General features: G+C 40.2%; 1 protein-coding gene across 1 annotated transcript in view; it reads right to left on the bottom strand.

Annotated features, from left to right (window-relative positions):
- The window catches only part of anos1 (anosmin 1), a gene marked incomplete at its 5' end in the record, with an annotated part of 59,976 nt that overhangs the window by 31,366 nt on the left and 14,551 nt on the right, over positions 1-14,059 (bottom strand).

The raw sequence follows: 14,059 nt of genomic DNA, 5'->3' as shown, positions 1-14,059 counted from the left end.
CATCAAAGACCTGCTGCTGCCGTGGAGATGATGTCTTCTGTGCTTGTGGCCTACTGGCACCTCATCCAGGCACTTCCTCCGCCACGTTCACACCAGTCACAGCCCATTTTCTTACAAATGCCAGGGATACTTTTAAAGGACTTTGACGTATGACAAAAGCCAATGAGAGGCAAAGAGGCTGTCTGTCATAAGCAGACTGAAACAAGCAGAGCTGGAAATCTACTTATGTTTGGGTTTGTTTCGTGTGAGTCCTGACAGATCCTCTCTTTGATCGCTAACACCAGTAGCCCCACATACTGCTGCACCTCATTCTCATCCTGCCACCTCTCCTGCTCATGTCTAGACTTGATAGAGTCTGGTACTAGCGCTTAAAGAAATAGTTCTGCCTTTTTTTTTTTTTTCATTTTTCCCCCCTTAAGAGGGGCTGCCTGGTGTAGTTATGAGCATTCAGTATTTTATCTGGGTTAGACAGCAGCCAGAGTCATGTCAGTCTGGCTATCAGAGGAGAAATGCTCATGAGAAAGTAGTGCTAAGCCCTATTTGGAGAAGGGCCCATTAAAGAGTGGGTTTCCACCATCTAAGTTTAAGTCAAACTAAAATAAATAWATAATGATACGTGTAAGAAAACTAAACATTGAAGATCTGTTTTTACTGACAGTTGTTTATGTTATTTAAGATATTAGCTGGACTCCCTTGTGAATTACGTAAAGGCTATTCAGAGCAGAACCCTTTTACGAAGGGTTAAAAAATAACTTGGCAGCTGGCGATTTTCACTGTGTAAAATCTAAATTTAGATGCATTTGCACCGAATACTTACTGCAGTAAGTACTCTCATTTGGAAAGATTGTGGTTAAGTTATTGTAAAGCTTGTTTTCCACTTCAATATGACGTGAGACGTCTGTGATTGCATATTTTTTAAACCTCAACATATTCTAATGTTAACTTGTTCCTATAATATTAATTACCCTGAAGTTTTAATATATTTGATACTGTGATTAGTTTTTTCTTTAATCACTCACTTGAATATTAAAAAAATGAGACATTTTTATTCTTACTTCATGACAGGTTTTGAGTAAAATAAAACAATAAAAATTCWAATTAATTGTTGTAAAATGGTATACAGGTATTCCTGTGCAACACTAACACAAAATTGTGTTAAAATTAAACTGATTTTGTTCCAAATGCCAGGAAAGTGTGTTACGTTGTTCTAAATTCATTTCTCTTTCTTTCTGGGGGAAGACCTCCAGAACCCCCTTGATCAATTATTTAATCAGCCCCCTACTTTTTCAAAATMGCCTCCTATTCCTGAAACTTTTGAACCCCCCTTTTTAAAAAAATGGATTTCCATAAACTAAAGCAATAGTGCTCTTTATTCAAGCTAATTTTAGAACACTMCTCACTAGCTAGTCATATGAATAAGTACACAAGACTGAACTTGATCTTAAAGTTTTGAATTYAACTAAATTCAGTTTGCAGATTTTTTTTTTCCGCCTGGCTCGGAGTTAGCCATAGGTCAAGTAAACACTTTACTGTTCTCCAAACTGAGGTTGGTCTGACTTCTGTCCACTGCAGGTGAGACACTGACTGGTCATATCTAATCCACACAACCTCACTTTATAATAAACCAATAAAATGCACATAACAAAAAGCATATATAAGTATATCTACTGTATGCAACTTCTCTTAAACAGGGCTAAAATAAGATTGTTTTTTAAAATTAAACTTGGTTTGCTTCTCATGTGTTTGCCTAATTTTTATAAAACACATGGAACAAATATTTCTAAATGTTCTAAAGAGGGAGAAGAAAACAAAAAGATAAACTTGTGCTGCTTAAACTCATTTCGCCAAACATAATGGGATGATAGGATTTCAGAAATTAAGTTTACCATTTTAGTCCAACTTTTCTTGTGTTAAAACACAACAACGGACTCCCAATTTAAATTAAATTTAAACTTAACACAGTTTAACACAAACAGGCCAGCATGTCGTTGGGGTTCAGATTGAGAGAAGCGAGGCTCTTTAATCCTGCAGCAGCTGGCTGCTGGGAGCTGGTGTGAAAGAGAAGAGCAGGCTCAGTCAAACCACTGCCTGGCTGCATCTGTACAGTGCTGGGAGCTGCCCAAACCGCACCACACAACAACCTGCCAAAGCCCCTCATTCAACCCTATTTAATTTAAACTCTTTCGTCAACTACAGCACAAAGGTAGATTGGATAATGAAATTTCAAGGCGTTCTCCTCCATTCCTCATAGGGTGTCCGACATGTTTGTATTTAGGAGATTTTAATAAGACATGGATTTTCGGTTAGAATGAGCCTCCTAATAACAGCTTAGAATAACATGGCGTTATGTAAGGTACAGTGCTGAASAGTGGTTAAATGAGGCCATTTATTGTACAGTAGAGACTACGTTAAACACCAAAGCTGATGCAAGAAATTTCACATCTCAGTCGGGGGGCCAGAGTTGTATTTATTACTCTTTAATTTGCCCATTAGCTTGCGCTGTCATTATAATACCATTGCCAGTGAAAAGTTTATTTGCTTTTTATGGAGTGTGGTGGATGGGAGCAAGATGAAACATAAACCTTGCTTCTGAAGGACACACAGCAATCAGGAGTGCRGACAAGCCTGCCAGCACTCAATTACTCTCAGGCTCTCGGCCGACTCTTTGCTTCGCCCAGCAATGTTCGCGACAGCCGATAAACTCGGCGCAAGTGGCATGTCGAGTCTGTTAACTGCTGGCTCCAGCGTGCACACTGGGTTGGGAGGAAAGGGATTTTCTTAATTGTTTCACATCAGTATAGATATCACTCTAATGGAAAAATGGAGTTGACAAAAAAGTCCCGACACCTTGGTGAAAGAAGAGAGCTCCAGGAGCCGCCAGTGTGGTTTCAACAGGTGAAACCAATTCAACACTTGGGAGATTTAGGATGACATTCGAGCTTGACTGCCCTGTCAAAGTTAGACTTCAGTCTGCGCAGTTTGAAAATCATCTGTTATGAATAACACAGTAACTTTATATCATTATACTGTTCTCATTTGAGAGTTTTGGGAGTACAGTCTGTAGCGAAGCAGCATCCCAGGCTTGTACAAACCCCCAAGCAGGAACAACCAAGCGTCGAGGCAGCGACTGCATGCTGAACCGACGCCTAAAGGACGTTCTGCTAGCAGACGCACATGTTAAAGCCCCCAAATCCCCTCTACAAATCACTGAAAATACACATATAAGCCCGGGGGATCAAGCTCATTTTGCACATTGAAAGATCTCGTGAGCAGAGACTGAATGCATTCCTCTGGCATTTTCTTAGGCACGAAAATTTCTCTGGTCCACGACAGTCCCAACTATACAAGTGAAAAATAGAATCAGCGTTATCTCGAGATGCTCGAGCTCCAGTGCCAAGCTGCATGAATTAACACAGCACATTGCGTACTAATGATACTGCACTACAAATCAGAAAGCTGGCTGTGTGTTATCTCACCCACACTGTCCAAATTTTTTTCCTTGTTTTTTTTTGTTTGTTTGTTTTGTTTTGTTTTCTACAACTCACCAGGGGAAACGTTTGCAAACTAACAAAACCAATTGAATTCTCGCAGAAACTTTGAAGGTTTAAGTGGTTATATCATAAACGACACTAATAAATGATAAGCATCTGTGTTGGGACAGAGGGCTCTCTGCAGGTGTGCTGGAAACTGGCAATCTGTCAGCGTCGCTCCACAGCCACACCCACATCCTGACATTTAGGGAGGGAAGAGGCRGTCCGACGACAGATGTCTTGCCAAAGCAAATAGGACGGCTGGAAATAATTAAAAAAGGTGCTATCATCAATCAAATGCTTGATTCCTATTTACACAGTTTGGTACTCAATCTAAACCCTGTTACTGATGCATTCAGAAAAAAGGTTTGGGAAAAAGTTTCTGTTGTGCAACTTTTTTGTGTGTACTTTTAATCCTCTGCAAACACAAAAAGAACTGCTTTCAAGTGTATGGTTTTAATTCTACAAATGTATTTTAATCATAACAAACCAAAATGTTAATAAAATGTCTTTATGAAAAAAAGCAAGTGTTCGCACTACATCGTAGATTCTTTAAATATTTGGATTAAAGGACGCCTTTGTAAACAAAGTGAAGGGCATAAAACTGAGCTGGACACAGCGTATGTATGTGCTTGGTTGGGCTGCCAGCGTTGGGTCTCCCTCAAGCAAATTTCTTGGGCTGGCAACACAGCTACCATCTGTTTAAGTCACACAAGGAATGCATGCATTTATGCCATGGGATGTTAACATATTTCAGGACAAATTTCCCCTCCCCAAAAGACATAAATGGCCATATAGTATCTATAAGAGCCTTGGTTGTTTCTTTGCATTTGAGCGTCTGATTTTCTCTTTGTCCTCTTATCGTCCTGCCCGATGGTGACACATTCCGCATGGTTAAGTAGGAACATCCACAGCGGTCTTTCACTCCCCATTTCACGCTGTAATAAAATGCAGCAGTTGTTACTCTGGGGGAGCCTGAAAGGCATACTGTGGGGTCGATGAGAAAGTCGGGCTGAATGGTGGCCAACACCGCAACCCATCTTCACTTTTCCCTTTTTTTTATGATGGGGACAAGATGGTAGGAACGGTTGGGTTGGGGTTTTGTAGGTGGGTGGAGTGGGAAGCAGAGAGACACGGGGTCGGGGAAAGTGGGGGTGCCGCGCATAGAGCTGGCTTTCTCTATCACAGCATCTCCACCCATCATAAAAATACTTGGTGCCCCAAGTGAGCGACTGAAATAACAGCAAGTATGGAAAAGTCCTCGTATAAAATGTCACACAAGAGTTACATTTTAGTTTATGGAGCATGAACTGCTACCAATCGGGGCTGCCCCAAGGTTTAACAATACGCAGTGTGTACAACACAATGCATGAACCATTATTCAAACTTATGGCAGTTTTCTATTTTTGTCCATTTGGACATTCATATGGGATACATATATTTTGTTATATTTTAAATGGAGTTCAACAGACAACAAATTCACATGGGAACATGCTTTCCCTTTGCACAGCCAGCAAAAATATAAACCCAAAGCATTTTTCCTCAACATTGTCCCAAAGGCTTAGGGTTAAGTGTATCGATCCCATGCACCAATGGTCAGTGTCAGGCTCCACTGGTGCCAAAGATTATTTACAAGGTGCCTTTGCTGTCCCACGGCTTCCTGCCACTCTGACAGACCCAGATATGGCGGAATCGCTGTTGTTGATCACACACATTGTAAATCTCGCCGCCCRGTCTCATCGAGTTATGGCTCCTTTTCGCTAACCCGGTGCTTTTCACACATTCAGCAACCAGACTCAATTACAGCAGCAGCTCTCCGCTCGTATCTATCGACCCAGTTGCAAGTTCTGTCTCGTGTGGCGAAACAAGCACTTGACTTGATATGTTCACTTCTCACTATTTCATTTTTTKGGGGGGGGCGTCCTGTAACAACAACCCTTGTCCCATTTCGTAACTTCTCCTTTATTCTACTTTAATTGCTTTTCATTCCCTCTATCGTTAAACCAAAGTCCACTCAAGTCCACTCTAAAATTCCTCTTCTCTTTTCTGCTGGTCTTACCTCTGCATTGATCCTCTACATATTAATGTCTGATGTTGACCTTTGTCATCAAGGGTGTTGGCAATATATTGACAAGAGTTCCTAAGGAGAACAGGCCTTGATCGATGTCGTCTCTTTAGTTATGCAGTAACATATGTTTGCTTCCCTCCTCTCAAGGACTTTTGGCCTTTTTGATAGTGATATAATCCACAGTGCAAGCTAGAATTGGCTGCTCCTTAATGTTTAGAGGCTGTTATATTACAGCAATGACTTAGCCTGAGTCAAAATCTACAAAAGTAMAGCTCTAAATTATTTGCTTGAGTATCAGTCTGTAAGTAGTGTACACCATAAGTCAGTACAAAAATATCTGTTTTCATGTATGGCAGCAAAGTCTGCACTTCTTCAATATCCAGAAAAAGAGGAATTATTTTGTTTAATAACAATATATCTTTCCAGAAACTGAGATGTTATTTTTGACATCTACAAAACCCACACAGTCTGTCTCCAAGGAAACATTTTTTGCTTATTATGCAGTATATTTTTAAGTTTTAACCCAGAATTTGCATCTTCGCAAACTCCCGTTTAACCCTGCATGTAACTGTTGGGATTTAGTCTATACTTACATAGATTACTGTTCTGCATTAATACAATCAAACAGAATCCAATAACAACAGTCTGAATGGGTGGAAATAGATTAGATTAGTGAAGATTTATCTGAGTTTCTAGTTTATTTGAGTAAATCACAAATATTCCTCACACACCAAAGTAAGTATGCCTCCACCAGGTAACATTATAAGAACATAAATTTCCATTGCTTTGTGGAAAATACTCAGTTTTATTTATTTCTTCACAAAACCAGAGGAAACTAATCACTAGAAGCATGACTTCAAGTTAAATCAAAATTAAGATTTCATGTAACCTGTTGGTTTCTTTAGCTAAATAATGATTTTTCAGCAATAAAAAATACTGAAGGTACTGTGACATGAACTATATTGTATTTCATTTATTGGACCATATTTGAATAGGTTTACTCCCTCATTCTTGATTCATTAGATTGCTTTTGTGTTGCATTACATGCATGCATTTTTTTTCTTAAAACACTAGTCTTTTGTGTGTATCTAAGCTAAGATAGCACACATAAAAATATTTCAAATCCAACTCTCCTCTAATCAAGAGCATACAGAATGGGCAGAGAGCAGCAGAAACTTCACGAACAAATAATCTATCAAGTGCTGAGGGTGAACAAGGCCACCTCTAACTAGTTAGCTGTTCCACAGAGTCTAGGTTCATGTTTATAGTTAAGGAGTCCCACTCTGGTTTAATCCATCACAGCTGTCAGGGCATTTCTATTAATAATGTAAGGTAATCATTACAGAGAAAGTAAAATTCCAGTGTATTGATTTTGCTTTTGAACTAAAGTTGCTGAGTGGAACTTTTTATTAGCTCAAACAAACCTGGCTCGCCATCTTTTCTCTATTAACCGATCATTATTTTGGCTTTTTTCCCCTCTAAAGCTTTTATTCAGTTTGTCTTTTTTTCTTATTTATGTAACCTTTATTTAACCAGACAAATCCCACTGAGATCACAGATCTGTTTCCATGGGCAGCCTAGGCCCCAAGGCAAGCTAAATAGTCTTTCAAGCCAAGTTACAAACACTACCTGTAATAGCCACATCCATCTTTGCCTAAAAAATTACATTATTAATTATATTAGATTACCTTTTCACATATTCTGCCTTGCATCATTCATTACCTCGTTACGTCTCATTCAGTTCTTAAAATGAAGCCACATGTTATAACCATTAATGAAACCGTCCCAACTCTCTGACTTCACAGTAATGCTGCATTCACACCGAACACGATTTCAGCTTCAAAATCGCAGCCAACGCTGAAGTTGGTCGCTTGTGCACTTTGAGGTCAGACGCAGGTCAGCTCTTGAAGTGCTCGCACGGCAACAGCCTCCCCGCCCCTCCCTCCTCTGTCGGGCTCTGTTTAATGTCGGACGAGGAAGCGGCTTTGCTTCATTTACAGAGAGCAAGAGCATGTCACGTTCATCAGATATTTAATTCATAATTAATTCACCAGATAATTCAGAGACATTCTGAGTTTCATCACCCAGCAGCTGTGGTAGAGGCTCACAGMTMGCTTTCAGGACCATTTTTTTCCCCGAGTCCAGTCTGATGAGCTGCTGCCACGCATTGGTGCGGATATCTCCTGTCAGGACACCGACTGCAGCACTCATTTCAGCTAAAGAGCTCCTCTCCATCTGTTTCAGGTTAGTGGACATCATTCAGTAAACTGTCCCATCGGGAAATATGTCACTACGTCACACAGTGGAGTCTCTCTGACTGGTTGACACGGCGCGTCGAGCTGCAAAAGTTCAGATTTTCTAACTTCAGGGATTTGCGCAGCAGCGCATCGAACGCTCAGATCATTCAAATCGTTCAAATCGCGCTGCTCTAATCGCGCTTGAGGCGCCGCAGCACTTCCCGACGCTGATTGAAGCGCGTCCACCATAGACTTTGCATGTAAACCTGAGGCTACTGATGCTGAAATCACGTTCGGTGTGAACGCACCATAAGACTACAGTAATGTTCTGTATGTTGAAGTCAATGCTTCTGCCGTCACCTGTTCACAGATAGTGCAAAATGCTGCAGCTTGACTTTAAAATGACAAAWAATAAAATAAAATAACCACACCTGTTTAAAATATCCATTGGTTGTCAACTCATTTTAGAAACAATAAAAAAAAAAACATTGCTTTTAAACAGTCTTTTACTTCTTACCTTTCTGACCTGTGACACACTAAGATACCTGCCCGTTCTCCCAGGTCTGTGATCAGCTTCCTCAGAGGGGACGGTTATTGTGGTAGGGCAAAAATTGTGAAGAGAATTGTCTTTATACATTAGACATGCATCCTCCTTAGCTCCTTTTACATCCTCACATTAAACTCATTTTTATTCTTTGGCTCTTATGGATATTTTTATAGTTTTATTCCTGTTTGTATTCTTTTGGTTTGTATTGAAGGAGTCTTTACTTGTTTTATTGTATTGCACTATACGCTCTTTGATTCTTTGAGGAGTTTTTAAAGGGCTTTATAAATAAAATTTAGTTCCCACTTTTCCGCAGGAAGTCTTCAGAACTGTTTGCTTCGATAACACTTGATGACGGCAATACTCTTCACGCTGTTCCTGTTTTCTTCTCCCTCATTTTTATTCGTGGCACAGAGTTTCTTTCAGGTTAAAGCAAGCCGAGACACATTTCATCAATCTCTTGAGCTGTGATCTGATTGAGTGTAAAATCATATGCTAGTATGACTTTCTGATTTGTCTCTGATGTGCCGTTAAGTTCCAAAGGACTGTAAAATAGAAAGTAAATCAGGAAAAACGATGGGCAGACTATTTCCTCAACCTAACGTGACCTTACAGCGTGTCGAGTCTGTGAGAGATGGTGTATTTAATTATCGAGCGGCAGTAAATCAGCATAGGTGTATGCTGAGCAGACAGTGGGTTGGATCAGGTAGATCACAAAGATTAACAGTGTGCTCACTTCAGATGTGAGTTTGTACTTCTGTACGYACTGAACTCAAATGAGTTTTTCTATCAGCTGGAGCGTGCTTATCGAAATGACATTTTGTGAGATAAAGATGAATGATATTCAGTTGGCGCATCAAAGCTGATAGAATCAGTCTGAATGTTTTTTCATATCAATAACAAGGTTAGTATGATTTTTCAAGGAAATAACAGATCACAGTCGTAGCTGTTAAACCTTCTGTTTTGCTTTTATAAAAGCCTCTGCACAAAAACAAAACACAAGAGAATTGGGCATAAAAGTTAATCAGCTTTAGTGGTGCAGCCAATGCATATTTTCAATGAAATATATGCTGTGGTTCATGAGATTTTTTGCCAACAGAGACATGGTTGACTTCAGCATTTAATGTAAAAGTTTAAACACACTTTGTGCAATTTGTTACACCTGAAGTATTCATTGAGGGTGACTCTTAGCTACCACCAAATATCAAATCAGTATCTGCAAAACTGACTAAGTTTCAGCTATTTATGTGTATACTACGGTTGATTAGCTGAGGTGCCAGATTATATCGATTTGACTCRGAAACATAAATCAGTTGTAGTCGTACATCTAGCTATTACTTTCTGGGAGTTTTATTATTATTTGTCCAGTGGTTCAGGAGATATTTTGCTAACAGACTAACACCCACACACAAAATATCACCCCACTGTCTGCCACCAAAATGTGGGTGATAGTAAATTATAGTATTTTTCAAAAGCTTTGTAGCTCCTTGTCAATCTTCAGGTCTACGTAAAAGAAAAAATAAATAAATAAATCATATTTAAATGTATTAGTGAATGCAATAACACATTATGACATCTTTTGGTTTAAAAAAAATGGTCTGTGGTTTGCAAATACTTTCCAACAGCATTTTAAAGACAAATGTCAATTCCTGCTAATAATTAGCACTTAATAAATAAATGATCCAAACCTGCATGTTTCCTATTATTTTTCTCTAATCAACAGGATTTATATGTAAAAACAAATCTGTTTAGAAAAACTCCCCTCATTAATTTAAAATAATATTGGCACAGGCAGCTTCAAATTTCCCCACTAAACAAATAATGACATACGTCTCAAAGCTCCAGGTGTTTTACAGCTCCAGAACAAACATATGCTGTGAGACTTTCCACTGTCATAATCCTGTCATCGTTAAAAGCAACTAAATCTCCATGTTCCTCCAGTTCTGGAGGGCTGAAAATGAAACTTTAGTGTTTCCAACCTTTTTTGTGTCTTGTTTGCAAAATCAGCCTCCAAAGACCCAGAGAAGAAACCAGCAGGTGGTATCGCTGACATTCGCCGAGCATCCTTTTAATTATTAATTTAAATGCAGTTGAGGGTGCAGACAACAAAGAGCTGAAAAGGAGTAGCTTGGCAGAAAGTGAGGAGAAGATGAAGAAGAGGAGGAGGAGGGGCATCGCATGAATTATACATTTACCCCACAATCAGAGGTGCTTGCCTTATTTATGAGCAGAAAAAAGGCCCACACAGCTCAGCCCGATCTGCGCTTTGTTTTCTGTGGGACGCAATAGCAGTTCATTTAATTCTTAAAGACTCTTCACACACACACACACACGGGTACCCCCCAGTACCTCCATAAGGGCTCATTCAGGAGCTTTTGCCATCTCGTGTTGTGTTCTGCAGCRACAGGAGTCGAAATTACAGTGGGTGTAACTGGAGCCTCAGTTATCACCTTCTTCTGGGCTCAGYTTACTTCCTGAGACAATTCGACTCAACAGGATGTGTCCGTCGCATGGGGTCAGATCGGTGATAAAGAGGCCAGCGGCCTTTCACCGCGACGTGGCATGGGAAAGCTAACCCACACGCACACACAAACACACACACACTCTGTTCTGTGAAAAGCACACACAATGCTTACTGTATGTACCCACAAAACCATCCGCATGGCCTGCCACCATGAAAGGAAGGCAATGATGTAATTATCTCTGTCTGAGTGTGCCTGTTAGCAAAATGGCTCATCTACCACTGGATGGATTTAACTAAATATCTCAGGAAGTAATCCCTGAATGTATGTCTACAACTTATGTTTTGGAGAGCTAATCAACCATAGCAAACATACAAATGGCTTTAACTCTCTGATTTTTGTAAATATCAATCTTAAATTTAGTGTGGTAGTAGTTGAAAGTGATCCCCAACACATACTCTTAGGCTGTGTCCAAATGCAGGGGCTGCATCCCCGGCCTACCCGGTCAACGTGGGCCGGGTTTGACTGCGAAGAATGGAAGTAGATTTGAATTTGGACATTCTAGCCTTCAGCTCCAGCGTATGTCCTGTATTGTCCTTATTGATGTATTGATATTATTAATAATATGAATTTAAAAATTAACTTAGAGGCAATACATAAGGACCCGTCATATGAACCAGTTTATGGTGATTTCTGACAGGAATAATATTAAAAACATGTCYATGCAACTGACAAAAGCCTAACAACACAACCAATTTAAACTTTCAAATTTTGCATCAGATTTTCATAGTAAGCCTGTCTTTCTCTTCATCTGCCATTAGAAGCAAAAAAGAAATCTCACATTTGTGGGGAGGAGCCTTTGAATTTGGACAACCTATGGCGCATCGCTGGGAAGTAACAAATTCAGCCTTCAAAGGATGCAGCCCCTGCATTTGGACACAGCCTTGGTACCAACCTATCACATGACATTTGTTTAAAACGTTGGTGTAAAAGGTTGTTTTTTTTTTTGGGTTTGTCTCTATAGTGACCACTCAAGTTGTCTAAATCCTCCTCCTCCCCCACAAATCTCAATCTCAAATCAAGGAAGACCAGACTAGGGGATTCAGTCCCAATGTAGGCCAACAACACGAAGAATACAACTTTCATCTGAGGGGAGAAAAGCCGTCCTAATTCTGAGCTCCAGTCACATTCCAACATTATTTAGCCTTTTAAGAGTTTTGAAAACACTAATCCTCCTTGCATTCTCYGGCTTTCAGTCTGAGTTATCGCTGAATGGTGTCATTTTAAACAGAGAAATGGTGCGCAACCTTAAAACAGACATTTAAAACCAGTCTTTACTCCCGACTGCAGTCTCTTTTGTTTGTGTTGCAGTTTGTCGAACAAAGAGGGCAAACCTGAGCATGCTGAGAAGGATGACTCGTGTAGGTGGAGAAAGCAAACAGAAGCGCCAACATTAAAAAAATGAAAAAAAAAAAAACAAGAGAAGAAAAGCAGTTTTCTTTATCTCTCACAYGTGTTCAGTCTGGATATCTAAAAAGGTATAAAATCCCTCGGCTGAAGTACTTGTCACCGAGTCTGAGGTTAACATAGCCGTTGATCAGTCCGACGTTGACATAAATTCTGGTTTGCAGTCGTCCTGAAACTGTCGCACACAATCTCAGCGATTTATCAGTGGGATGAGGCGGCTCTGAGTGGAGCTGGAGGAGTGATAAGCGCCCCCCCACAACCTTCCAAGTACATCAGCTATAAGATTCTTACATTCTCATCTTCCTTCCACTCTTCTGACTCCTGGATCTATTAGTTCAGTGTGGGGACAAAATATTAAAATCATTCGAGGCTGACCTTTTTTTTTTTATTTTGTTGTTTGTTTTGCTCCAGCACCTCTCAACATGAGAGGTTCAGCAGAAAAAAATAAAAATAAAAAACTCATTTATGTTTTCACCCAATACAGCCGCTGATTGAAAATAAACATTAGGATGACGGCAGATTGTGTCAGCTCGACTTGGTCATTATTCCTAAAAAAGAGGATTTCACAGCAGCTTTGATTACATTAATCCTTCAGGAAAATGAAATCCAGCCTGACAGGGAGAACATGGGAAATCTGGCGATCTGTGAAAGTTGGATTATCTCAAAAATAAATGACTACTATTCCAAAGCCATCTTATGCTTTACGGGATCAGGAAAAGCACAGGGGTGGTATACGAGTGTATTTCTCTTTGCGCTTGTCATACTGATACTGAACAGGCAGCGTTGCAAAGAGCAGCTTTAGATTGTGAGATTTCACCACTGAAGTGGTCTAAACTGCAGTCCCATGAGCCCCTTCGCCTCCTCTCCTGTGGCTATGTCTCAGTTTTTCTTTTCTTTTTGCTGTGGGGGGTTTCATTCCCTGTTGCCACCCACTATGTGAATAATGAGCTGCACAGATAGCAGCCAATGAAGCGACCCCCCCTGTTAACCAATGAAACTTAACAACCATGTCCAGATCAGGCCTTTCCTGCTGGGACTGACCAGCCAGGCTTCACACTCCTCTGCCACCCACACACACGCTGACACACTGCCTCAAAGTAGGTGATAATAAAAAATAACAAGAGAAACTACAGAGCTGCCTCTTTGCAAGATCACCGCCGGCACCTAGAATAATCATGAGCTAGAGCTGATTCGAAAATTGTTACACGCTCATGCACCGGCAGGACATCCAGACKCAGTCGACATGATAGATCGACTGCTGAACCCGGCTCGCTCTGAGGTGTTGGTGCTGGTAATGTGACTACCACACAGGTGCGACACATTTTGGCCTCAACATGACCAAAAGGTGCTTTAAAGTCTGTCCAAACACCCAACAAAACTGGCCATGCCCAGCTGTAAAACTACCARTCAACATGCAGTATTTCACTGTTTTGATTTCACTGCGCCTCAAATGGGCAGGAGATGGTTTCAAGGTATATCATGGTTTTAAAAAAGTCAAAACCTCTATTTCTACATCATACAGCTTATATAAGTTTATTTGAGATGACAGAGACAGTGTGGGGTTGTGCACAGCTCAGAGTAGCAGTCTTCAAGCTGTCACTGCCAGCTGTCAGTCGGCTGTATGATGGCTGAAATAAGGAAGGAAATCCCCCACAACTTTTCCCCTCATTAAAAAAAAACATTGCCTCTTGAAAATGATGCTGGTAGAAAAATAACAAAATAAAATAAAATAAAATAAAGTAAAATAAAAA

The sequence above is a fragment of the Austrofundulus limnaeus genome, unplaced genomic scaffold, assembly GCF_001266775.1.
Source record: "Austrofundulus limnaeus strain Quisiro unplaced genomic scaffold, Austrofundulus_limnaeus-1.0 Scaffold199, whole genome shotgun sequence".
Lineage (NCBI taxonomy): Eukaryota > Metazoa > Chordata > Actinopteri > Cyprinodontiformes > Rivulidae > Austrofundulus > Austrofundulus limnaeus.
This window is presented reverse-complemented; position numbering and strand designations above follow the sequence as displayed.